General features: G+C 43.0%; 1 protein-coding gene and 1 pseudogene across 2 annotated transcripts in view; both read right to left on the bottom strand.

The window, feature by feature from the left end:
- The window catches only part of LOC110491485 (uncharacterized), a 446,987-nt gene that overhangs the window by 245,042 nt on the left and 177,530 nt on the right, over nucleotides 1-24,415 (bottom strand). The gene's annotated exons all lie outside the window — the stretch shown is intronic.
- Nucleotides 1-24,415, bottom strand: part of LOC118941184 (WD repeat-containing protein 18-like) — a 39,291-nt pseudogene that overhangs the window by 11,774 nt on the left and 3,102 nt on the right. The window contains exon 2 of the transcript XR_016484749.1: nucleotides 3,914-7,879. The product of XR_016484749.1 is annotated as a WD repeat-containing protein 18-like (transcript). The remainder of the gene's footprint in view (nucleotides 1-3,913; nucleotides 7,880-24,415) is intronic.

A 24,415-nucleotide genomic window follows, 5' to 3' on the forward strand; every position in this document is an offset into this window, starting at 1 on the left:
GAGATACTGTTGTGAAGAAGTTTAAAGCCGGATTTGGATACAAAAAGATTTCCCAAGCTTTAAACATCCCAAGGAGCACTGTGCAAGCGATAATATTGAAATGGAAGGAGTATCAGACCACTGCAAATCTACCAAGACCTGGCCGTCCCTCTAAACTTTCAGCTCATACAAGGAGAAGACTGATCAGAGATGCAGCCAAGAGGCCCATGATCACTCTGGATGAACTGCAGAGATCTACAGCTGAGGTGGGAGACTCTGTCCATAGGACAACAATCAGTCGTATATTGCACAAATCTGGCCTTTATGGAAGAGTGGCATGAAGAAATCCATTTCTTAAAGATATCCATAAAAAGTGTTGTTTAAAGTTTGCCACAAGCCACCTGGGAGACACACCAAACATGTGGAAGAAGGTGCTCTGGTCAGATGAAACCAAAATTGAACTTTTTGGCAACTATACAAAACGTTATGTTTGGCGTAAAAGCAACACGGCGTAAAAGCAACACAGCTCATCACCCTGAACACACCATCCCCACTGTCAAACATGGTGGTGGCAGCATCATGGTTTGGGCCTGCTTTTCTTCAGCAGGGACAGGGAAGATGCTTTTAACGGACCTCTGAGACTATCACAGTGCAGGTGCATTTATACGGAGACTTGATTACACACAGGTGGATTGTATTTATCATCATTAGTCATTTAGGTCAACATTGGATCATTCAGAGATCCTCACTGAACTTCTGGAGAGAGTTTGCTGCACTGAAAGTAAAGGGGCTGAATAATTTTGCACGCCCAATTTTTCAGTTTTTGATTTGTTAAAAAAGTTTGAAATATCCAATAAATGTCGTTCCACTTCATGATTGTGTCCCACTTGTTGTTGATTCTTCACAAAAAAATACAGTTTTATATCTTTATGTTTGAAGCCTGAAATGTGGCAAAAGGTCGCAAAGTTCAAGGGGGCCGAATACTTTCGCAAGGCACCGTACATACCCTGTCCTCCAGCTGCTATTATCTAAAGTCCTTTATGAAATTTAGAAGAACCTGTCCTGTATAAGTCCTAGAACACATGACGTGCCATAAGAGCTGGACCATGTTACAAGGGCAGGGCTGAATTCCACGGCAGCAAATCAGACAAATTAACTTTGGTGCAGGACTGCAGTTGACATACAGAGTTTTTTTATTTTATTTAACCTTTTTTGACTAAGCAAGTCATTGAAGAACACATTCTTATTTACAATGACGGCCTACACAGGCCAAACCCGGGAAACGCTGGGCCAATTAGCAAACTCGGACAACGCCTCTAGCACTGAGATGCAGTACCTTAGAACGCCCAGGCCCAAACTCGAGAGTCCCTCGGGAGTATCCCAAACATTAGGAACACCTTACTAATATTGAGTTGTCTGGACTCTACAAGGTGTTGAAAGCATTCCAAAGGGATGCTGGCCCATGCTGACCACAATGCTTCCCACAGTTGTGTCAAGTTGGCTAGATGTCCTTGGGTGGTGGACCATTCTTTATACACATGGGAAACTGTTGAGTGTGAATAACGCAGCAGTGTTGCAATTCTTGACACAAACTGGTGCACCTGGCAGCTATTAACATACCCCGTTCAAAGGCACAAATATTTAATCTTGCCCCTTCACCCTCAATGGCACAAACACAATTGTCTCAATGCTTAAAAATCATTCTTTAACCTGTCTCCTCCCCTTCATCTACACTGATTAAAGTGGATTGAACAAGTGACATCAATAAGGGATCATAGCTCTCACCTGGTCAGTCTATGCCATGGAAATAGCAGGTGTTCTTAATGTTTTGTATACTCAGTGTACACCACACTCCTAACACTTTCATTGAGTTCAGAAGTATTGCTCCCTTGCGACAGGATGAATTTTGGTTGGAACAATGGAAAACACACAGGATGTTAACCATTCTTGATCGATTCAAATGTATAACTTGTATAATTTAAGCGTCAAAGCAAATTAGCCATATAAAATGAATAACAGAAACAGTCTCAGTCTTGAACTGAACTCATTTATACAGAATCTGGATAAATAATGCGAGATTTTCAAACATGAAATACCATTTATATTGCCTTTCGTTTCTTCATATGCACTGCTCAACTGAGTGAATGTTAGGTTTTTCTCTATTATTTTTAACATTTGTAATTCCAGGCTGCTTTAGATTGAACCCTTTTATTAATCCAGTATTTTAAATTGTGGCCATAATTTTTTTTTGCAATGTTTAGGCGTTTCATAAAGGTTATGTAATTAATTGACATTTCAAATAGGCCATGCTTTTAAAAACGAACATTTAATATAAAACATTTAGTGATACTGAAAAACTGCCCTTGGTCCAATTTACAGTAACAGGCAAACGTTTGGACACTTACTCATATGTGTTATTTCATCGTTTTGATGTCTTCACTATTATTGACGAACAGTACCAGTCAAAAGTTTGGACACACCTACTCATTCATGGGTTTTCTTTATTTTATTATTTTCTACACTATAGAATAATAGTGAAGACATCAAAACTATGTTAAACAACATTTTCTTAAATTCTTCAAAGTAACCACCCTTTGCCTTGATGAAAGCTTTGCACATTCTTGGCATTCTCTCAACCAGCTTCACCTGGAATGATTTTCAATCCGTCTTGAAGGAGTTCCCACATATGCTGTGCACTTGTTGGCTGCTTTTCCTTCACTCTGCGGTCCAATTCATGCCAAACCATCTCAATTGGGTTGTGGTCGGGAGATTGTGGAGGCCAGGTCATTTGATGGAGCACTCCATCACTCTCCTTATTGGTCAAATAGCACTTACACAGCCTGGAGGTGTGTTGGGTCATTGTCGTGTTGAAAAACAAATGATAGTGGGACTAAGTGCAAACCAGATGGGATGGCGTATCGCTGCAGAATGCTGTGGTAGCCATGCTAGTTAAGTGTGCCTTGAATTCTAAATAAATCCCAGACACTGCCACCAGCATAGCACCCCCACACCATCACACCTCTTCCTCCATGCTTCACTGTGGGAACCACACTTGCAGAGATCATCCGTTCACCTACGCTGCATTTCAAAAAGACATGGCGGTAGGAACCAAAAATCTAAAATATGGACTCAACAGACCAAAGGAAAGATTGTCCATTGCTCGTGTATCTTGGCCAAAGCAAGACTCTTCTTATTGGTGACCTTTAGTAGTGGGTTCTTTGCAGCAATACGACCATGAAGGCCTGAATCACACGGTCTCCTCTGAACAGTTGATGATGAGATATGTCTGTTACTTGAACTCTGTGAAGCATTTATTTGGGCTGCAATTTCTGAGGCTGGTAAATCTAATGAACTTATCCTCTGCAGCAGAGGTAACTCTGGGTCTTCCTTTCCTGTGGCGGTCCTCATGAGAGCCAGTTTCATCATTGCGCTTGATGGTTTTTGCAACTGCACTTGAAGAAACTTTCAACGTTCTTGAAATTTTCCAGATTGACTGTCCTTCATGTCTTAAAGTAATGATGGACTGTCATTTCTCTTTGCTTATTTGAGTTGTTCTTGCCATAATATGGACTTTCATTCCAAGTGACTACCTCATGAAGCTGGTTGAGAGAATGCAAAGTGTGGAAAGCTATCATCAAGGCAAAGGGTGGCTACTTTGAAGAATCTCAAATATAAAATATATTTTGATTTGTTTAACACTTTTTGGTTACTGCATAATTGCATATGTGTTATTTCATAGTTGTGATGTTCTACAATTTAGAAAATAGTAAAAATAAAGAAAAACCCTTGAATGAATAGGTGTCTCCAAACTTTTGACTGGTACTGTATATTGACTGCTTTTCATACTTTATGAGTTTAATGTCTCAAGTCGATGATGCTCAGTTGTCTTCAGCCACCTCTAACACAGAGCAGAGTTTAAGGTAGATAGTGTTACCTTTTTTGATGTCAGTGTTCCAGTGTCTTGCCATCTTCAAGCTGCCTACCCCTGTAGATCAGCCTCTGTTTGTCCACAGGGACCTGAGGGGTATACTACAAAGCAGGATCAAGGAGTTAGCCAGCTAACTTTGATAAATATATACAGAAATAACTGTCCATTTTCTGGTTCATTATGAAAGATCCACCTAGATGTGTTTTTTTGCTGTTGGGTCAATTCAACCATACCCATTTCAAGCTCATCTTTCAAAAAAATAAGTGATTTTAGAATATTTAGACAAGTTAGCTGGCTAACTTCTTGATCTTGTTTTGTAGTATACCCCTGTCATGACGTTGACCTGGGGGTAGGTTTATGACAGTCATAAATACCTCTTTCCCCCGTTTTCCTCTCTCTACCCTACTGATGTTACATTTGCAAAACCCTTGGTTAACATAGAGATTCTGGGAACGTCAGAAGGTGGGGGGAAATGAACTATATTCTGGTAATCCGACCAATGGAACATATGCGGTGGTACTTAATGAATATGATGTCAGTTCGGTTGTCATCTGAGACATTCTCATCAATGATAAGATGACAAACTCTACAGTGGAATGTCTACACATCAGAGTTATCGGATTCACATGGAATTGTTGTTCAATTTAAATGTTTGAATATGAAATTATTCGTGATGGGATGAAATGTGATTTTAGCTTCTAAAATGTGAGATTTGGGTTTTCATAAGATAGGGCTCTGCTCAATCAGTGGCCCGCCCCTGTGAAGGGACATGGGCTATACAACTTTTCAAACACGCCCCCCTCTCCCTTCCTATATAAGCCCTTGACGACAATGTAACCTCCTGTTCCGAGGACGACGGTCCGATGTCAGAATGGTTCAGATAGTAACTACAGAACGAAGCCAACATCAGCGTGAGCTTTGGTTGCCAATGGTATGAACTTTGAACTCTTATTCACTACAGAAGTGATACCTCCTAGCCGTTGAGTTAGCAACAGCCGCTGCAAACGAGGGTTAGGAAGGAACAGACAGAGTAACCCGTCTACCACACAATGATGTTACTACAACGTATTAAATTTACCAGCAGAGACATTCTTCAAGGGACAAAGGACTCGGTTGGGCAACACGGTCTTCCATCTACCACCAACCTATTGAAGCGCAGCTCAGAATAAATATTTATTGCATTTTCCTTTTCCAAATGGGCGGTAATTTAGAATGCATAAGATACTGTATTTACGATAGCACAGCTTTCCCTTTATAACGTAATTTGTAATCAAGTTATGATTTAATTATGTGTATGTGTAATTGTGTGTGATTAGTTAGGTATTTAGTAAATAAATAATTAAACCCAATTTTGTATTGCTGGTTCAACTTGTTAGCCAGGGTTCGTGCAGATAACCAAGAATTTATAACTTTCAGATGAGACTGAATTAAGATGACGATTAATATTGACTGCTATTGATGTAAAATATTACTAGGTCTTTAAGAGTTTATTCGGGGGATAACAGCTCTATAAATATTATTTTGTGGTGGCCGACTCTCTAGTTAATTACATTTACATGATTAGCTCAATCAGGTAATCTTAATTACGGAGAAATTATTTTATAGAATAGCATGTCATATCACTTAATCCGGCATAGCCAAAGACACGACACCCCTCTGCTTCACATGGTAGACCTCAATTTTGAACTGGGACACAGTCTCACCCGGCATCAAACTCGTAGATTATAACCTGGCTTGTTAAATTTTGAAAGAATATCTGGAACGTCGATGCTGAATGCAGGCCAAAGTAGCTCAAATGTTTCTAATTATCACTGATATCCTGCCCATTGTTACTTTTCAGCTTCTGTCTAGCAGTCGGCAAAAATACTTAACTTTTTGTTTATATTGTCTAACAAGACAAGTATGTTGTTTTTGGCTTTTCTGTTTCAAAACTAACCGTTTGGGGGGGGGGAAACCTATCCCCGATACTCAACACTGTGTGCACAGAATGAGACTGAAGTCAGTCAATGTGTGAGGACTCGCAGGTCAATCCCATGCTCGCTGACAAAACACTGCCACCCCCCGACACCTTCCCTCAGCTTCTCCTCAATGAGAGAAAGAATACGCAAATAGCGATAGGAAGGGTTATCTATCCATTTGCTTAATATTCCCTTGAACCAAGTGCCCCTACCCCAGAGGAACTGTCCAATTAGCCTTACATGGAGATACCCCAACCCTACCAGTGGAGCCCAAGGGAACCACACCAGCCCCTAGGGCTCTCCATCTCCCCTGCCTCCCCCTGACCCTTCACCCCAGACAGCCAACTCGCTAATGGGCTTTCTTTCTCTCTTCCCTGGGCCAAACCGGCCCTGGTTCATCTGAGGGCAAGCCACCGCCGCCAAACACAGTGTGTGCCAGTGGAATGACTTCTCCACTCTCTGCAGTGTAGCAGCACATTCGGCACTCACACAGACCTATGCATGCATATTCCAGAAGAAAGAAAATAACAAAGACAACTAAAAAGTTATCCTTCTCTGAGTCATTTGCACACAGCACAGCGCCTGATCAGAAAGAGTATTTTTGTGATGTTGGCCATGCCCCGGGGGTACGACGGAATTATTGTTTTTTGGAATTCCTATTAGTATTAATATATGTTTTCTAATCATTCTCTGTGTTTCTTTGGCTTTTGGAGCACAGGGGAAAAGCTCATTTCTCGACAACGACAGTTAAATTCCCAGCAGCTCCGAGATTAGCCATTATGGAAATAAGCGACCTCAGAGAGAGAAAGCGAGGGAAGGGGAGAGCGATAGGAGGGAAAAAAACTATGCCAGCACAGTGGTACGCGAAGGGTAGAAACTGAGTGAGCAGGTGGTAGGTAACTCAGAGACCGCTCCATTACCATTTCATTTAGCCCTGTGTAATTGATTTTGACACTGCTAGGATTACGTGCGGCACAAACAGCTGTCTCGTCACCATACTGCAGCCGTTCATTTAGGTGGGTGGTTACGGGGAGAAGGAAAGTTACCTACAGTAAGCATATACAGATTCTTCCTATACATATACTTACAATTCTAATCCCCTTAAGGCATGAATTGATTGACACCAGGTATGTAAATAAACTGCTTATCATCATCCTGTGATATCAGTGATGGGACAGCTGCTTGTTAATAACAACCAACCAACAACAGATTAGATACCTTACCTTCTCATTACTGTACCTTTCAATGCCATCTTAGTTGTTAACAGAGCAAAAGCCTATCATGATGCTACTTAGCAAACCTGAGTCAAGGACGAGCCTTGGGTGTTGTACATGGGTACCTACGGGGCTGTGACTAATCTGGGTGGTGACCATGGGTACCTACGGGGCTGTGACTAACCTGGGTGGTGACCATGGGTACCTACAGGGCTGTGACTAATCTGGGTGGTGACCATGGGTACCTACAGGGCTGTGACTAACCTGGGTTGTGTACATGGGTACCTACAGGGCTGTGACTAACCTGGGTTGTGTACATGGGTACCTACGGGGCTGTGACTAACCTGGGTGGTGTACATGGGTACCTACAGGGCTGTGACTAACCTGGGTGGTGTACATGGGTACCTACAGGGCTGTGACTAACCTGGGTGGTGTACATGGGTATCTACGGGGCTGTGACTAACCTGGGTTGTGTACATGGGTACCTACGGGGCTGTGACTAACCTGGGTTGTGTACATGGGTACCTACGGGGCTGTGACTAACCTGGGTTGTGTACATGGGTACCTACAGGGCTGTGACTAACCTGGGTTGTGTACATGGGTACCTACGGGGCTGTGACTAACCTGTGGGGGGGGGGGGGGGGGGACAGACACAGGCACACTCCTCCAGTCTCAGTGCCCTCAGCCTGCACTAGAGGGTTGAGGTGCCGGCTGAAGCGGGGCAGGGGGATGCCCGGGGCGACTGTCAGGAAGGAACATGTTGGCAGGGGCAGGGATGATGAGGGCATTGGTGACCGGACCTGTGAGAGATGTAAGAGTAGTTAGTAAGAGGGAGGGAAGAGAGAGGAGGAAAGAGGGAGGTGAGGAGGGAGAGAAGGAGTGAGGGAGAAAAGTAACCTAGGGTATAGAGTGCTGGGCCTTTAACCAAAAGATTACTAATCACAAAAGGTTACTAGTTTGAATCCCCGAGCTCACAAGATGAAAAATCCGTCACCCTTGAGCAAGGCACCTAACCCTAATTGCTACAGGGTCGCTGTCAATAATAGCTGATCCCTGGCCGTGATCCCTCTCTTCAAGGGTGTCTCAGGGAGTTGGGATAAGCAAAAAACATTTCCATTTCACACCATTTCACACTCAGGGCCCCAGTAATCATCTAAGTGGGGGAGAAGTTGTCTTTATGTATGTCATCATTCCACCCCACCGTGTTCACATTCACACTTAACTGGAGCATGGTCCGAGTTTTACAACTTTGAACAGTGTCATGGGAGAACAACAAAATACGCACCACGGTCGAGAATCACCTTGAGAACCATCTTGTTACAGGAACTGGGGTGACAGAGATTCAACATCCTGTACTTCCTTTTGATGGGTTTGTGCTGTCACACACTTTAGAAAGCAAGCTGCTGTAGTTGTATTTTATGTCCATACAAACAGCAATCCAGCTACATCATGAACTATGACATGAAAGTTGAAGTCTGTCTAAGGAACCTCAGCGGCACTCTGCTGACCTGCACAACTCTCCTGCCTGAAGAGAGGAAAGACAAGTGGAGAGAGGGGAACACGGACTTGAACTAGCAATCTCTACTCGGCCTATAACCCTTTGACCGGCCTTCCTTGCTTATTAATTCATGGGCAACAAAGAGCACTGCTTTTAAAAACGGAAAGAATAACGTTCTGACTAAGCCTACTGCTTTTCAATCTTTTTTTATGATGCCAACACTTACATGAGCTTTAGTGCTCTTCAACTCGCCGGACAATCTTTTATTTACCCATTACTGTCAGTCTTCCACAAGCGGCCTTCAAATCATCCGAATTGCCCATCTGTCCGCCAGGATAAAAACATATTTCCCAGGGTATTGGCGGCTGAAAAGGGGAGGGGGGGGTTCAGCAGGGGGCAACAAGGCATCTTCTACATGCCCCGAATCGAGCTCTATTACACAAGAAACGAATGGAGGGAATCAAAAACTGATGGAGGGTCTGACAGACTTATTCCAACTGATGGTCTTAGCTACATGGTGATGGCTTTTTCACAAGACCAAAAGAGAAAAAGGGATCAGAGATGCAGTACACCAGAATGGACCAGATGCATGATATACCTAGACTGGGTTTATTTATGACAGTCAATCATTCATTATTATCATAGAACACCAAGTAACCTCCCTAAAATGATTGTGCTCTCCTCGACTGTATCCTTATATAATACATGTATCACTAGCCACTTTAACTATGCCACTTTGTTTACATACTCATCTCATATGTATATACTGTACTCGATACCATCTACTGTATCTTGCCTATGCTGCTCTGTACCATCACTCATTCATATATCCTTATGTACATATTCTTTATCCCCTTACACTGTGTACAAGACAGTAGTTTTGGAATTGTTAGTTAGATTACTTGTTGGTTATTACTGCATTGTCGGAACTAGAAGCACAAGCATTTCGCTACCCTCGCATTAACATCTGCTAACCATGTGTACGTGACAAATAAAATTTGATTTGATTTGAAATGCAGAAGCATCATGCTGCACACATTGGTTTTCAGATATACTAATCTAGGAAAAATGATATGGCAGACTTGCTCTCTTGTTGTAACCTTAACAAATGTTTTATAATAGTGTAAAATACATGTGAATTTGATATTGAAGAGAACTTTAAAATCCCAGGTTGAAAAGGAAAAACAACTCTGAGTTTGCTCTGAGTTTCGGTATATACACACACTACAGTGAGTAGTACGGTAGGCTATATCACTCATAGCTATAGATGTGCAATCTACTTGACTGGTCATTGAAGGCATAGATTGTTTTCTTATATTTTGTCCGTTCCAGCTGGCTTGAGGCCTCACGCTAAATCTGGTTCTGGGTTGCCGAGATGAAGTATTTCACCTACGCCTGTTTTCATTAAGTCATTAACATCCATTTTGAGCATCCCCTTTCCTCACTATTTGGTTGACATTAGTCAGCTCTGTATATCACAGTGGAGTACTCTCTACGCTGTAAACACACGTCTATTTTGTTCCTCCGGTTTAGGGTGAGAGAAGACTTATCTAAAAGGTCTGTCAAGGTGAAGCCTAGGCGATGGTTGAACGTGAACAAGTCCTGGGGTGTTGTAGCCCAGGAGTAATCATGCTTGAATGAAAACGGCTGGAACATTGTCAGCCATTCTAACTTTATGAAAACTTTTTGGCAGCATTAAATCCTTCCTCCATCATATCATAATTTCATTCCCCGAGGTTAGAGGGGGAGAAAGAGAAGGAATGAGAGAGAGTCAGATATAGAAAATAAACAAATGGAATCATTCAACTGGGATGTATGAACACAGCATGTTGCATGAAACGTCAGTGCATATTGAAATGTTAATTCACTTCCTGTCTCTTAAGTCCCTAAACACGCGGCCAAAAAAATATCTATTGGAACAAATTGCCTACCATGTGTTGGCGTAGTTGGCTGAGCTTCACTGTTAAGTTATCGCAGTCAAGTAGACAAAGCATTTATGGCCAAATAGCCTAACTCAATAAAAACTAAAGGTTCCCTCAGTGTGCCCATGCGGACTAATTAATTGGATCCCGCATAATTAGCATCATAGACTGAAAAATAAACACCAGTAGAGATGATAAATTATTTATGAGTAGAATATGGAGATTTTGTTGAGGGAGCGTGTACTGTACACAAGCTGACGCTCATAATTCTAATCTTTGGAGGGCAGATAAAACACGGAATGGAAAGCGCTCCAGGATTTATGCTATTCCTTAAGCCCTTTCATAAGTGTAGTTTCTGAATCTCAAGTTCTTCAGGCCTGTCAAAACAATGCCACAATTTATAACAACCCTGACCGGCTCCTTCTGGTTGAAATGGCAATTATGAGTGTGTGTGGAGAAGCAAACAAATATTTGAGGTCCAAACACTTACATAAATGTGTTCAAATTCAACTGAATTGGATGAAAATATGGCATTTTGAGACATATTATGTAATTAGAGTTGTTACACAATATTGATATGATGACAAAACAGTAATCATTGTAGAGATAAGTCACTATTGTTTTATCTCTGTGGTAATCACACTTTATCTACATATCAGACACAAGGTAGGGCACTTACTCAGCACCAGTACTAGAGGGAATCTATACCAATTAAAAAATAAGTACATGTAACATCAGGTGTGACACTTTTCAGAGGAAATGGACCAGGAGACAACTAGACAGATGGCTGTCTGTACCATGCATTTATCAAAGTGACATCAAGGAACAGCGGAAAAGAAAGAGTATATCCGGTTGATACAGGTTAGCGTTTTTTCCTCATGAATCTTGTTCTGGAGGCAGCTCTGCAGTGGTCACTATTTGGCACAGCCACAAAGTCATAACATGTTACATTTTGATTTTAAACCTAACCATACTGCTAACCCTAATGACTAACCCTAAACCTTAAATTAAGACCGAAAAGCACATTTTTGTCATCATTTTTTCAATAGACAATTTTTACTTCGCAGTTGGACTATCTAAGGGGAAATCGCTCCGTTCTGCCTCCAGGACAAGACTCATGACAACAAACGTCAACCTGCTCGGTTGATTGTATTCGGCGACTGCTAGAAGGAGCATCCAACTCAGACTGTCAGTAGTGGATCAGGCCGGGGTCGTCCTCACCTTTTACATTAATTAAACTCCCCACTGATGCCTCGTCCGACTCGGAGGCTTCGATCAAGCTACTCCTAATGTACTGATGCTTATCATGCCGCCATGGTTTAGGGCCAGACGGATATTTCAGATCACCGAGTCTCCTCAGAGAAGATGCATTTATTTCCCCTCAGCTCTTCTGCTGTTTCCTGTGTGCTAACTCCCAACATATCTCATGGCCAATATTCATCAGTCAAAATCATGATCAGTTAGCTGAGGAACAGTAGGAGGAGGCCTAAAAAAAACAGCTTAGGGAATTCTATGTATGTGACAATAAATCTCCAGAGTCTGGGGGGGGGGGTTTACAAGGTGGGTGCGCTCCCTCCCACAGTCCCGTTTAACTGCAGTAATGTACGCGCACACACACACGCTTATGACAATGTGAGTCAGACATTGGCACAGCTCTATATTGTGCTACAGGGCTTGGCTGGTGTAAATTCCAGTATGCCCAATGCCTTCCCATTCAACAGCCATTTTTGCGACTGTGCTGCTGCCATCAATGCTTTGGGTCCCAAGGTGGGTCCCTCTCAGATTGTTAAGCATTACACCTGTTCCACATTACACCTGTTCCACATACTATACCGGAATTCCACATCACAAAGTTTGCATTTCAATACCTTCTCAAAGTAAAGCCATACAGGACTTTGATGCTGTCGCTTGCTTTTCTCTGCCATTTTTCAACTGCTAACGATGACGACATAGTGGTAGAGAGTAGACTGCTAAATAATGTATTCTTCGACTCCTTGCACGTCGACTGCCGGTGTCGACTCCAATTCCTGAGTGTCAAGATTCCGATTCTGCTAGAAATCGACTCCTAAGATTCAGTATTTTTGGAACGGAGGAAAATGATTAGTTGCCATACTTCGTAGAACACAAATACTCACGTTCCATTGCGATCAATTGGGGGACAGAGAGAGGGGAGGGGCACAGTGTAGGGAAGTCGGCCACCAGGCAGACAGAATCAGAACCGTGCACTTGGCATATCTATTGGTAATCAAAGCTGTATTTCGCAATGGAATGGAGTATCTAAAAATGTCTCAGCTTGCGATGTCTCAACCAGTAAAGCAGGGCCCATCATCAATGAAACAGCTAGGAGGCTAGGGGCAGCAGGTAGCCTAGCAGTTAGAGCTTTACATGCTGACAACACCACTTTAGTTACATATTAAATACACATACATGTTATTCAATCATTTCATCCAACCTGCTCGCGCGTCTGTGTACCTAGGTGCTATAGTAGAACTTGGTTCTATTTTTGACACTTGACGGGCTGCAAATCCTGCCTCTCATATCTCCTCATTGGTTTTTAGGAGCATACACCCACGTGGGTGATTGAACGATGAACTGAGGTCCACCCTCCAGTCGATGGTGGGAAGAAGAAGACGAAGAAGACACCCGCATCATTAGCGAACAGAAAGAGCAGGCGAGCCAGCACACAGAAAAAAAACGTGTGGATCGGTCTTGGTAATCTGTATCTCGCAATATCTTGTCTTGCAAATTCAATAGCCTAAAGTTCACCTTCTCATCTCTGGTTTAATTTAAATGACATAACTTTGCCCAGGCCTTTATAGGCTATAGTCTAGTTGGTCTATAATACGGCAAATAATATGATTTGTGATGACTGCAATGTGATTTTCATTTTGTGGGGGGAATTTTTTCTTAACATTAATTATCCCAATTTCATTTTAACGTTCACAACCCTACCACATTGTCATAACACTGAAAACTTACAGTAGGCTGTCATTCATAGCAGTACTTATTTATTCTAACACTTACATTTTCCTCCACCATAAAATGTAACATGCTTACAGTAGTGAAAGCAGGCCTTGGCAACCTCTCTGTCGTCTCAGCTTATCAGCGTGGATACAGGAAGACGAAAGGTGAAAATAGTCACCAGTTTGTCAAAGCATTCATCTTTGCTCCCACTTTAAATCTTTACATCAGCATCTAAATTGACTAAGGGAGGGACGGGAGCTGTAATTCCTCATCAGCGCACCCAGATTGCTGCCAGAGCCATTTCACGCCAGGGGAGGGAGGTTAAAACGAAAAAGAACATGGTGGGTGTTGATTTATCGCTCTCCTGACGTTGGCACAGAGCGAGCACCCTTTAACCGTTAAAACGCTTGGCATACGAAATCCCCTCTCAAAGGAGAGTTTTGCTTAGGAAGTGCACAGCTATCTACACTCTGCAACTCCGCCTTGCATTTCACTCTGAAAGCGGAGACCCATAACTATTCAGTTAAATGTGTTTGTTTGACTCAGCCCGCTACCCTCGTCTTTGGCCTGTCACTTTGAGGAGCTGCATTCAGACATCTCTCCTGGGGGTCCTGAAATGTAATTCCATTGGCTAACCTCAAAGGTCAATCTCAGAGGCTGCATTACCAATTTGCTGATTGACAAACCACTTGGAGTACATAAGAATTTGCTTCTATTAATGATTGAAGAGGCATCGAGTCACTGATAGACAGCAATATTGACAAAAAGTCAATGTAATCAAAATCAGTGTCCTCATTTGCATAGTGTAGCAAAAATACATCACTGAGCATAATTAATAAGGTACTGACCTGCAAAGTCAAGGGCAAGGGATACAACATTAAAGCTGCAATATGTAACTGTTTGGGTAGAACCATCCAAATTCACATATACATTTTAGTTATAGATCAGTCATTCACATTGAAAGTAGGTCTAAGAAGTGGTAGATCTGTTCAATGTGCACTATTTCTATGCTTCCCGTGCTTAAGTTTATTTTTTGCATCTTTTATTTTAGGCTTTGTACAGCAGCTTCAAACAGCTGAAAATACAATATTTATGGAAAATATTTTTCACAGCAGTTTAAATGCTACAATGATTGTCTACACTATACTTGCTTGTTTTATCTCAAACTGAAATTAGGTGAAATATTAGAATTTTAGCAACCAGGAAATGGCAGGGCGATTTTTATATAGTGCAATCATGACTAGGCCAAGAGAAAGCTTGGATATCCTCTTGATAGTCTGTTTCGTTTGTTGAATAATTTATTTTGATTGAACATAAGATTGAGCGAGAGGGAGTGAGGTTAAATGGCCAGAGTCTATATCCATCATAAGGAATTGTGACATGGTTGATGTAATTCTCTTGACCGTAGCCAGAACCACATTTTCTCTGACAGACTTAATTATATTAAAATCCTTTAACACACACTTCATTAAAAGGTAAAAAGTGAAAACACCTGCATGATACAATGAGACAGGAAACAAAACTACTTTCTAAACTAAATTTCCGGTGGGTCTCCTTGTCCACTCTTATGTGAGATTCAGCAGTCAATATTTCTGCTGGATCATTATTTACCTTGTCACCATGTTCAGCAGGAAAGAAGATTAATCTACAAGCTACGAGAGAATGAATATTGTATTACCAGAAGTCACTGGACAGGCTCAGCCTTCTGCTGTACAAGCTTTAACATTTGATGTGGTGCGCTAAATTGCCATGCTTATTGAGCATGAAATCACAGATCCAACTCAAGTATTTTTTAAACTGCGGTTCTACTTTCATGTTTGGAAGGATCACAGCTTTATGTCCCAATTTTTGTTTGTCTTTCAGCCAACAAGGGAATTGAGTAATGCATTTCCATCATGGGAAATCTCAATTGGGGCAGCTGTGAGCGAGAGAGAAAGAGAGAGAGTGGAGGGAGAGAGGGGGCGAGGGAGAGAAAGATGGGGTGAGAGAGAGAGAGGGGGCGAGACAGAGAGGGGGAGAGAAAGAGGGGGGGCGAGAGAGACAGGAGAGCAAGAAGGGGAGAGGAGAGGAAGTGAGAAAAAGAGGGGGGAAAGGAGAGAGCGACGGGGGGAGAAAAAAAGGGGGAAAGGAGAGAGCGACGGGGGGAGAAAAAGAGGAGGAGAGGAGAGGGGGTGAAGAAAAGAGGGGGAGGGGAGAGAGGGGGGTGAGGGAAAGAGTGAAAGAGAGGGGCGAGAAAGAGGGGCAAGAGAGCTAGAGAGAGCGAGCGCGTGCGAGAGAGGCAAGGGGGAGGGAGTGGGTGAGAGTGATGTGAGAGAAAGTGAGACCGAGCGAGAGGGAGAAAGAGGGGGAGAGAAAGAGGGTGGAAAGAAAGAGAGGGGGAGAGAAAGAGGTGAATGAGAGCAAGGGGGGAGAGAGGGGGGGAGAAGGGGAGAGAAAAGCTAGAGGAGAGAGGGCGAGAGGAGAGAGAAAAGCAAGAGAGGGGGAGAGGGACAGAGAGAGGGTGGAAGAGGGACAGAGAAAGAGGGGAGAGAGTAGGTGAGGGGGGAGAAGGGGAGAGAAAGAGGGGAAAGAGAGCAAGGGGGAGAGCGAGCGGGAGAAGGGGAGAGAATTGAGGGAGAGGGGGCGAGGGAGAGGGGGAGGGAGAGAAAGAGGGAGCAAGAGAGAGGGGGAGAGAAAGAGGAGAGAAAGGGGGAGGAGAGAGAAAGGAGAGAGAGACGAGAGAGAGAGAGAGGGATAGAGGGGAGAGAAGGCAAGAGAGAAGGCAAGTGAAATAGGAAATAGAGGAGAGGAGGGGAAGAAAGAGGGGGAGAAATGAGAGAGGGGAGAAAAAGAGAGGGGAGAAGAGGGACAGAGAAAGGGGAGAGAGAATAGGCGAGGTGGGAGAGAAAGTGAGAGGGGGAGAGAGAAAGAGAGAGGGGAAAGAGAGCAAGAGGGAGAGAGTGAGGGGGAGAGCAGGAGAGAGGGGGGAGAGAGAGAGATCAAGAGGGTGAGAGAGATCGAGAGGGGGAGAGAGATCGATAGAAATAGAGGAGCACGAGAGAGGGGAGAGGGCGAGGGGGAGAGCGGGATAGAGAGGGGAGAGAAAGAGGGCTAGTGAAATAGGATATTGGGGAGAGGAAAGAGAGAGGGTGGAGATGGAAAGAAAGAGGGGGGGAAAGAGAGAGGGAGAGCGAGAAGGGGAGAGAAATCGAGAGAGAGAGAGGGATGGAGAGAGAAAGAGAGGGGAGAGGAGAGAGAAAGGAAAGAAAGAAAGGGGCGAGAGAGAGGGGCGAGAGAGAGGGGCGCGCAAGGAGGGGAGACGAGACAGAGGGTGAGAAATAGAAAAGGGGGAGGGGGAGAGAGCGGTTTGAGCGAGAGAGAGGGGCGAGAGAGGAGGGAGGGAGAGAGTGATGTGAGAGAAAGCGAGAGCGATCGAGGGGGAGAACGCTCGTGAGAGCGGGATAGAGAGAGAGAGGGAGGGGGGGAAGGGAGGGAGGGGGGGGAAAGAAAAGCGTGAGGAGAGAGGGTGAGAAGGACAGAGAGAGAAAGGGGGAGAGGGGGAGAGAGGAGAGAGAAAAAGGGGAGAGAGCGTAGGCGAGGGGGAGAGAAAGAGAGGGGGAGAGCAGGAGAGAGGAAGAGAGGAGTGCGAGAGAGGAGAAGGCAAGAGAGGGGAGAGGGTGAGAGAGAGCGAGGGGGAGAGAGCGGGATAAAGAGGGGAGAGAAAGAGAGGGCTAGACAAATAGGAAATTGGGGAGAGGAGAGAAAAAGGGGGGAGAGGGAAGAGAGAGGGGAGAAAGAGGGGGGGAGAGAGAGGGAAGGAAGGAGAAAGGGGGAGAGTGAGCGGGTGAAGGGGAGAGAGAGGGAGGGGGAGAGAGCGAGAGGGAGAGAACAAGGGGGGAGAGAGGGAGAGAGAGCGAGAAAGAGTGAGAGAGCGGGATAGAGAAAAAGGCAAAAGAGAACGCAAGTGAAATAGGAAATAGAGGCGAGAGAGTAGGAGAAGAAAGAGGGGGAGAGATGAGAGAAAGAGGGGGAGAGTGAGCGGGTGAAGGGGAGAGAGAGGGAGGGGGAGAGAGCGAGAGGGAGAGAGAAAGGGGGGAGAGAGAGGGAGAGAGAGCGAGAAAGAGTGAGAGAGCGGGATAGAGAGGGGAGAGAAAAAGGCAAAAGAGAACGCAAGTGAAATAGGAAATAGAGGCGAGAGAGTAGGAGAAGAAAGAGGGGGAGAGATGAGAGAAAGAGGGGGAAAGAGAGAGGGTGAAAGAAAGAGTGGGGAAGAGGGAACGAGAGAGGGGAAGAGGGAACGAGAAAGAGGGGAGAGAAAGTAGGCAAGGGGGAGAGAGAGTAGGTGAGAATGGGGAGAGAAAAAGTGAGAGGGGAAAGAGCGAGGGGGAGAGGGCGAGCGGGAGAGAGGGGGAGAGGGCGAGCAGGAGAGAGATCGAGAGGGGGAGAGGGAGATCGAGAGGGGGAGAGAGATCGAAAGAAGGCAAGAGAAATAGAGGAGGGCATGAGAGAGACAGCGAGGGGGAGAGAGCAAGTGGAGAGAGCGGAATAGAGGGGAGAGAAAGAGAGGGCAAGTGAAATAGGAAATTGGAGAGGGAAAGAGGGGAGAGAGAGAGGGCGCGAGGGAGCGCAAGAGGGCGAGTGAAAGGGCGCGAGAGGGAGCGTGAAAGGGAGCAAGAGGGGCTGAGGGGGCGAGAGAGAGAGGGCAAGAGAAATAGAGGAGAGGGGGAGAGATAGAAAGAGTGCAAGATAAATGGGGAAGAGAGAGTGGAAAAACATACTCACCTGTACATTAATATGGGAATGGGCCAATCAAAGCAACAGGTTGCTGTTCATTTATTCATCAGCACATAAATACAATCCCCAAAGTCTAACAAACTAGATCATGAATAATGCGGATTAGTGGAGGGAGGGAAACACTAGGGCAATATTGTGCCTGATAAGTATGGCGATAAACCTGGGTAAACAGGAAGCAGAAGTGCTCTCCTCCTGCCTTAATCCCTGTCCATCGGTATTATATTAACAGACAACCAGAGGACTGTTAGTTATTTATGCACAGCCACCGCAGCACTCGCGGTATTCAGAGGATTTCATAGCGTTCCCAATCAACGGGTTTTCAATGTGGTTCCAGGGAGATGTGTGCAAATTCGTGCAATTTGCTCTTTATGCGTGTAGAAGCCACTGCAACAATCCAAGGAGGTAGAGAGAGGAAAAGGAGGTGAGTTAGCATACATACCTGTATTTCACCACATCCAAGAATTGGGCCCTGTTTAAAATGTAGTTTGTGTATGGGGTAACTGAGGAGAGTATATTTATTCCTTGTTGTAGTAATAAAGGGCTGGCTAATTATCTCCCACTCAATTACAGATATCGATCCCTGGGACTTGGCTCCCACTCTTGGAATTACACTAATGGTCCGGGTCCCTCCAACATACACTCTGAAATTCTACCAGCTGCCAAGCAGGATCACGTAGCAGGGGTGCAGAGATGTGTGGGAGGGGAGCACTAGACAAGCTCTGCTCCAGCCCACATAATATCTATCGATGCCCTCGGCAGAAACCATACAATTAGACCCAGGCGCTTACGAAGATCTAAACAATTATCAAGATAACGATATGGAGATAATCTAAACAATTGTCAAGATAACGATATGGAGATAATCTAAACAATTATCATGATAACGATATGGAGATAATCTAAACAATTATCAAGATAACGATATGTAAGTTGGAGGAAGATAAATGTTGCACTTGCTCTTGGTCAAATTCCTGTGGTAGCGCCTCTGCTTGACAACTTTTTCTCACGTTGAGAGGACTATGAAATGTGATGCGGGTTAAAAGATTAGTGGTGTTTGAATTGTGTATGAGTAGAGTAGAGTATATATGAAATGAATGTCCAACACATTGATATTAGAAATACAACATTTTGGCCATGCACTAACTACATACAACAGCAACAGAGAAAATCCTGATGGGATGATTTTAATAAACCAATTTCTCCTGCAACTTTGCTGGTTGTTTACAGTAACTTCTTTGCTGTTGTAATATCCCACACAGACGTGGCTGTTTCGTCAACTAAGGATATCTAGATTTAAAAAGGAGACATCTTGTGTTTCCAGATACAAACCAAAATTCCTTTCAGAAATATGCAAACTTGTGTAAATGAACTTTTTGGTGAGTTCTCATTGTAATGCCATGCCAGTATCTAATGGTGGTGAAGCAAGTGCTCACTAAGCAGTAATGGTATAGGGCAGGCTACTGCCACACAATGACTTTGACACAAGGCTCTTGTCCTCTTCTAAGTGGGAGGTCCCACTGAGGTGCCAGCCTCAATCACTCTTTAAGCGGCATATAACAAGGGCTGAGAAGGAAAGTGCAGCAGTTTATGCCAAAGCAGTTTGTGGCAAAGTGGCAAGGGGATGTGAGAGGACTACAACACTGATGTGCTGCTCTACCGACCGGTCCTGAATGACCGTGTTAATGCACACTAACAGTCACTCTAGTTTTCTACCCTAGGGCCCATGCTGGAACGTTGAATCCGACATTAATTTCTTTGGCATCTGATCTGCAGAGATTATAGATTATTATAATAATACAAATAATATAGATTATTATAATAATAATAATAAAATATAATAATAATAATAATAGACTGTAATCATGTAGATAATAATAATCTATATTATTATTATAATAATATAGATTATAATAAATATATAGATTATAATAATAATAATATAGATTATTATAATAATAATAGACCATAATATAGATAAAAATAATACAGATAAAAATAATATAGATAAAAATAATATAGATAAAAATAATACAGATAAAGAATATAGATACAAATAATACAGATAAAAATAATATAGATAAAAATAATACAGATAAAGAATATAGATACAAATAATACAGATAAAAATAATATAGATAAAAATAATACAGATAAAGAATATAGATACAAATAATACAGATAAAAATAATATAGATAAAAATAATACAGATAAAGAATATAGATACAAATAATACAGATAAAAATAATATAGATAAAAATAATATAGATAAAAATAATATAGATAAAAATAATACAGATAAAGAATATAGATACAAATAATACAGATAAAAATAATATAGATAAAAATAATATAGATAAAAATAATATAGATAAAAATAATATAGATAAAAATAATACAGATAAAGAATATAGATACAAATAATACAGATAAAAATAATATAGATAAAAATAATACAGATAAAGAATATAGATACAAATAATAATATATATATGATAATAATAGATAATAATAATATAGAAGTAGGATATAGTTTGAGGCCTCTGTTTTGTCCTCCGACCACTCACACCAATGGTACCATCATATGAAAATGTCAGTTTTTCAGGACCCTGTCTTTCAAAGATAATTTGTGAAAATCCAAATAACTTCACAGATCGTCATTGTAAAGGGTTTAAACACATGCTTGTTCAATGAACCATAAACAATTAATGAACATGCACCTGTGGAACGGTCGTTAAGACACTAACAGCTTACAGACGGTAGGCAATTAAGGTCATAGTTATGAAAACTTAGGACACTAAAGAGGCCTATCTACGGACTCTGAAAAACACCAAAAGAAAGATGCCCCTGCTTATCTGCGTTAATGTGCCTTAGGCATGCTGCAAAGAGGCACGAGGACTGCAGATGTGTATAGGGCAATAAATTGCAATGTCCGTACTGTGAGATGTCTAACATGGAACCCGAACCGGCTGCGCGTGTGTGCCATTGTGCATACATTTATTTTGTTCCCTACACCAAAATACCATCACGACACGCAGGTTAAAATATCGAAAAGCATTAAACATTAATGTAAATTTAGCTAGCTAGCTTGCTAGCTAATTTGTCCTATTTAGCTTGCTTGCTGTTGCTGGCTAATTTGTCCTGGGATGTAAACATTGAGTTTGGTATTTTACCTGAAATGCACAAGGTCCTCTACTCTGACAGTTAATCCACAGATAAAACAGTCAACTGAATCGTTTCTAGTCATCTCTCCTCCTTCTAGGCTTTTTCTTCTCTTGACTCTATATTGCGATTGGCAACTTATAAATAACTCATAAATTAGGTGTATTACCGCCACTGACCTTGTTCGTCTTTCAGTGGGTATAACCAATGAGGAGATGGCACGTGGGTACCCGCTTCTATAAACCAATGAGGAGATGTGGGAGGCAGGACTTGCAGCGTGATCTAATAGAACAGACTTCTATTTTAGCCCCTGGCAACACAGACGCTCGTTGCTCGCACACACGAGCATTGTGTGTGCAATAATTGAATAATATAGATTTCTAAATGTATTTTGCAACGCTCACAGACGTGAAGCGAGCAGTGTAGTCAGCCTGTAAGACAGCACTACAGGAAGATAGGACAGACAGCTGATCGTCCTTGCAGTGGCAGACCACCTGTAACTGGATCGGTACAGCCGAACATCACACCTGCAGGACAGGTACAGGATGGCAACAACAACTGCCCGAGTTACACCAGGAACGCACAATCTCTCCATCAGTGATCAGACTGTCCACATTAGGCTGAGAGAGGCTGGACTGAGGGCTTGTAGGCCTGTTGTAAGGAGGTCCTTACCAGACATCACCGGCAACAGCATCGCCTATGGGCACAAACCCACCGTCACTGGACCAGACAGGACTGTAAGTGCTCTTCACTGACGAGTCACGGTTTTGTCTCACCAGGGGTTGTTGTCGGATTCGCGTTTTTTTGTCGAAGGAATGAGCGTTACACCGAGGCCTGTACTCTGGAGCAGGATCAATTTGGAGGTGGAGGATCCGTCATGGTCTGGGGCAGTGTGTCACAGCATCATCGGACTGAGCTTGTCATCATTGCAGGCAATCTCAACGCTGTGCGTTACAGGGAAGACATCCTCCTCCCTCATGTGTTACTCTTCCTGCAGGCTCATCCTGACATGACCCTCCATCATGACAATGCCACCAGCCATACTGCTCGTTCTGTGCAGGATTTCCTGCAAGACAGGAATGGGGCGGCAGGGTAGCCTAGTGGTAGCCACTGTTCCTAGGCCGTTATTGAAAATAAGAATGTGTTCTTAACTGACTTGCCTAGTTAAAGGTAAAATAAAATAAAAAATGTCAGTGTTCTGCCATAGCCAGCGAAGAGCCCAGATCTCAATCCCATTGAGCACGTCTGAGACCTCTTGGATCGGAGGGTGAGAGCTAGGGCTATGGTGAGGGCCATTCCCCCCAGAAATGTCCAGGAACATGCAGGTGGAAGAGTGGGGTAAAATAAAATGGATTTTGACCCCCCCTTTGTTCAGGGACACATTATTACATTTCTGTTAGTCACATGTCTGTGAAACTTGTTCAGTTTATGTCTCAGTTGTTGAATCTTGTTATGTTCATACAAATATTTACACATAAGTTTGCTGAAAATAAACGCAGTTGACGGTGAGAGGACTTTTCTTTTTTTTTTGCTGAGTTTAATAGACAATAATAGAGTTTAAAAGACAAAAATGTTTATGGGGGACTGGTATGATCTGTTAAATGAGCCAAATGCTAAATAATTTGAACTGAAGTTAGTTTAAAGCACATTGACTGTACACCTAATTTCTTCAACAGCCGTGTTTTCAAAGCCACCATTCCATAAACTTCCAGTCGCTTGTCAGTGGCTCTGATTTTCTACCACTGCTCTTCCGATTTGTGCCGGTCGAGCCGCAGAGCTTAGAGCAAAAGGGCTGTGAATGTTTTTTTATTGCCTCCATGATCAGGCAGGCCTTCAGAGGGCCAATAACTGTATTTGCTCTCCCAGAACAGAGCTGGGAAAACTGGGCTAGAGCTTGGGAGGGGTGCCCTGAACCTTCTGACGACTCAATTACAGGCTGAACTGGCCCTCTTCACTGATCCTTGAGGAAGACAAGATGGGGGCTGGGAAGACATCTGGAGAGAGGTTGAGCACCTCTGACACAGAATGCAGCCCATGGAGCATAGACACCCTCAGGGGAGACAGAGTTGACATCCATCTATAAACTTGGGCGTGGTGGTTGTGTTCAGTTGTTCATAGTTGACTGGTGCAAGTGTTACGGGGTGTTTATTTACTGTATGAAAATAGATCGCAGTCTAAAGTTTGTGCTTCTCTCTTGTTTTGCTACTGGGGTTGTTGAATAGTCCAAATCTGATGATGTCATTTAAGATTATTTTCAATTAAGTTTAAATTGTAATATTTAAATAATGGAGTTGAAAAACGGAAGAAAAAAAAAACACATAGCAAATGACAAAATAAATAGGTTGTTGATGTTGAACTTTATCATCTTGCCTAATTATAAGCCTGGTCGCCAGTCTCTGTTTAGTGCTAACATTCCAGTCCTTGTACTCCATGTCATGTGACAAAAATGTTTAGCATGACAGGAGTGGAATGCACATAAGCAGTGGATTATAGCTTAACAAATAAATTCCTGTCTTCTTCTGCATTTAACACCCTCACAACATTGGCATGCTAAAACCCAAATCATTAGATTAATTCTCACATTTCAATACTAGCCCACTGCTTCTTGACTTGATATACTGTTAGATTATTTTCAAGGAAGAATTTATTACCTGAAAAGAGCTCTCTGGGCTAGTGGTGTTTTCTGACAGCCCAATAATTTCAGTTGCAGAGCAGTGTTGATCAGCTCTGAGGCATTGCATATGGTGGTCAGCAGTGGGGAGTGTGCCTTTCCAGCTGTGTGAGTGAAAATGTGTGTTTTTGTGTGTTTAATAAATAAACTCTGTAAATTAAACTGCTGATCAACACCCAGCATGACCCTCTCAGCCTTCTCTTTAGAAAGTCAGATGACTGCCTTACAATGACACAAACCTACAAACTCGACAGGGGTAAATAACACCAAGCTCCAACCCCCCAAAAAACAAGAGATTGCACTGCCAAAAAAGATCTGGCAAGGCCATGGTTCCGTTTAGTTATCCCA

Source organism: Oncorhynchus mykiss, chromosome 1 (genome assembly GCF_057628025.1).
Source record: "Oncorhynchus mykiss isolate SJ-2025 chromosome 1, ASM5762802v1, whole genome shotgun sequence".
NCBI classification, from domain to species: domain Eukaryota; kingdom Metazoa; phylum Chordata; class Actinopteri; order Salmoniformes; family Salmonidae; genus Oncorhynchus; species Oncorhynchus mykiss.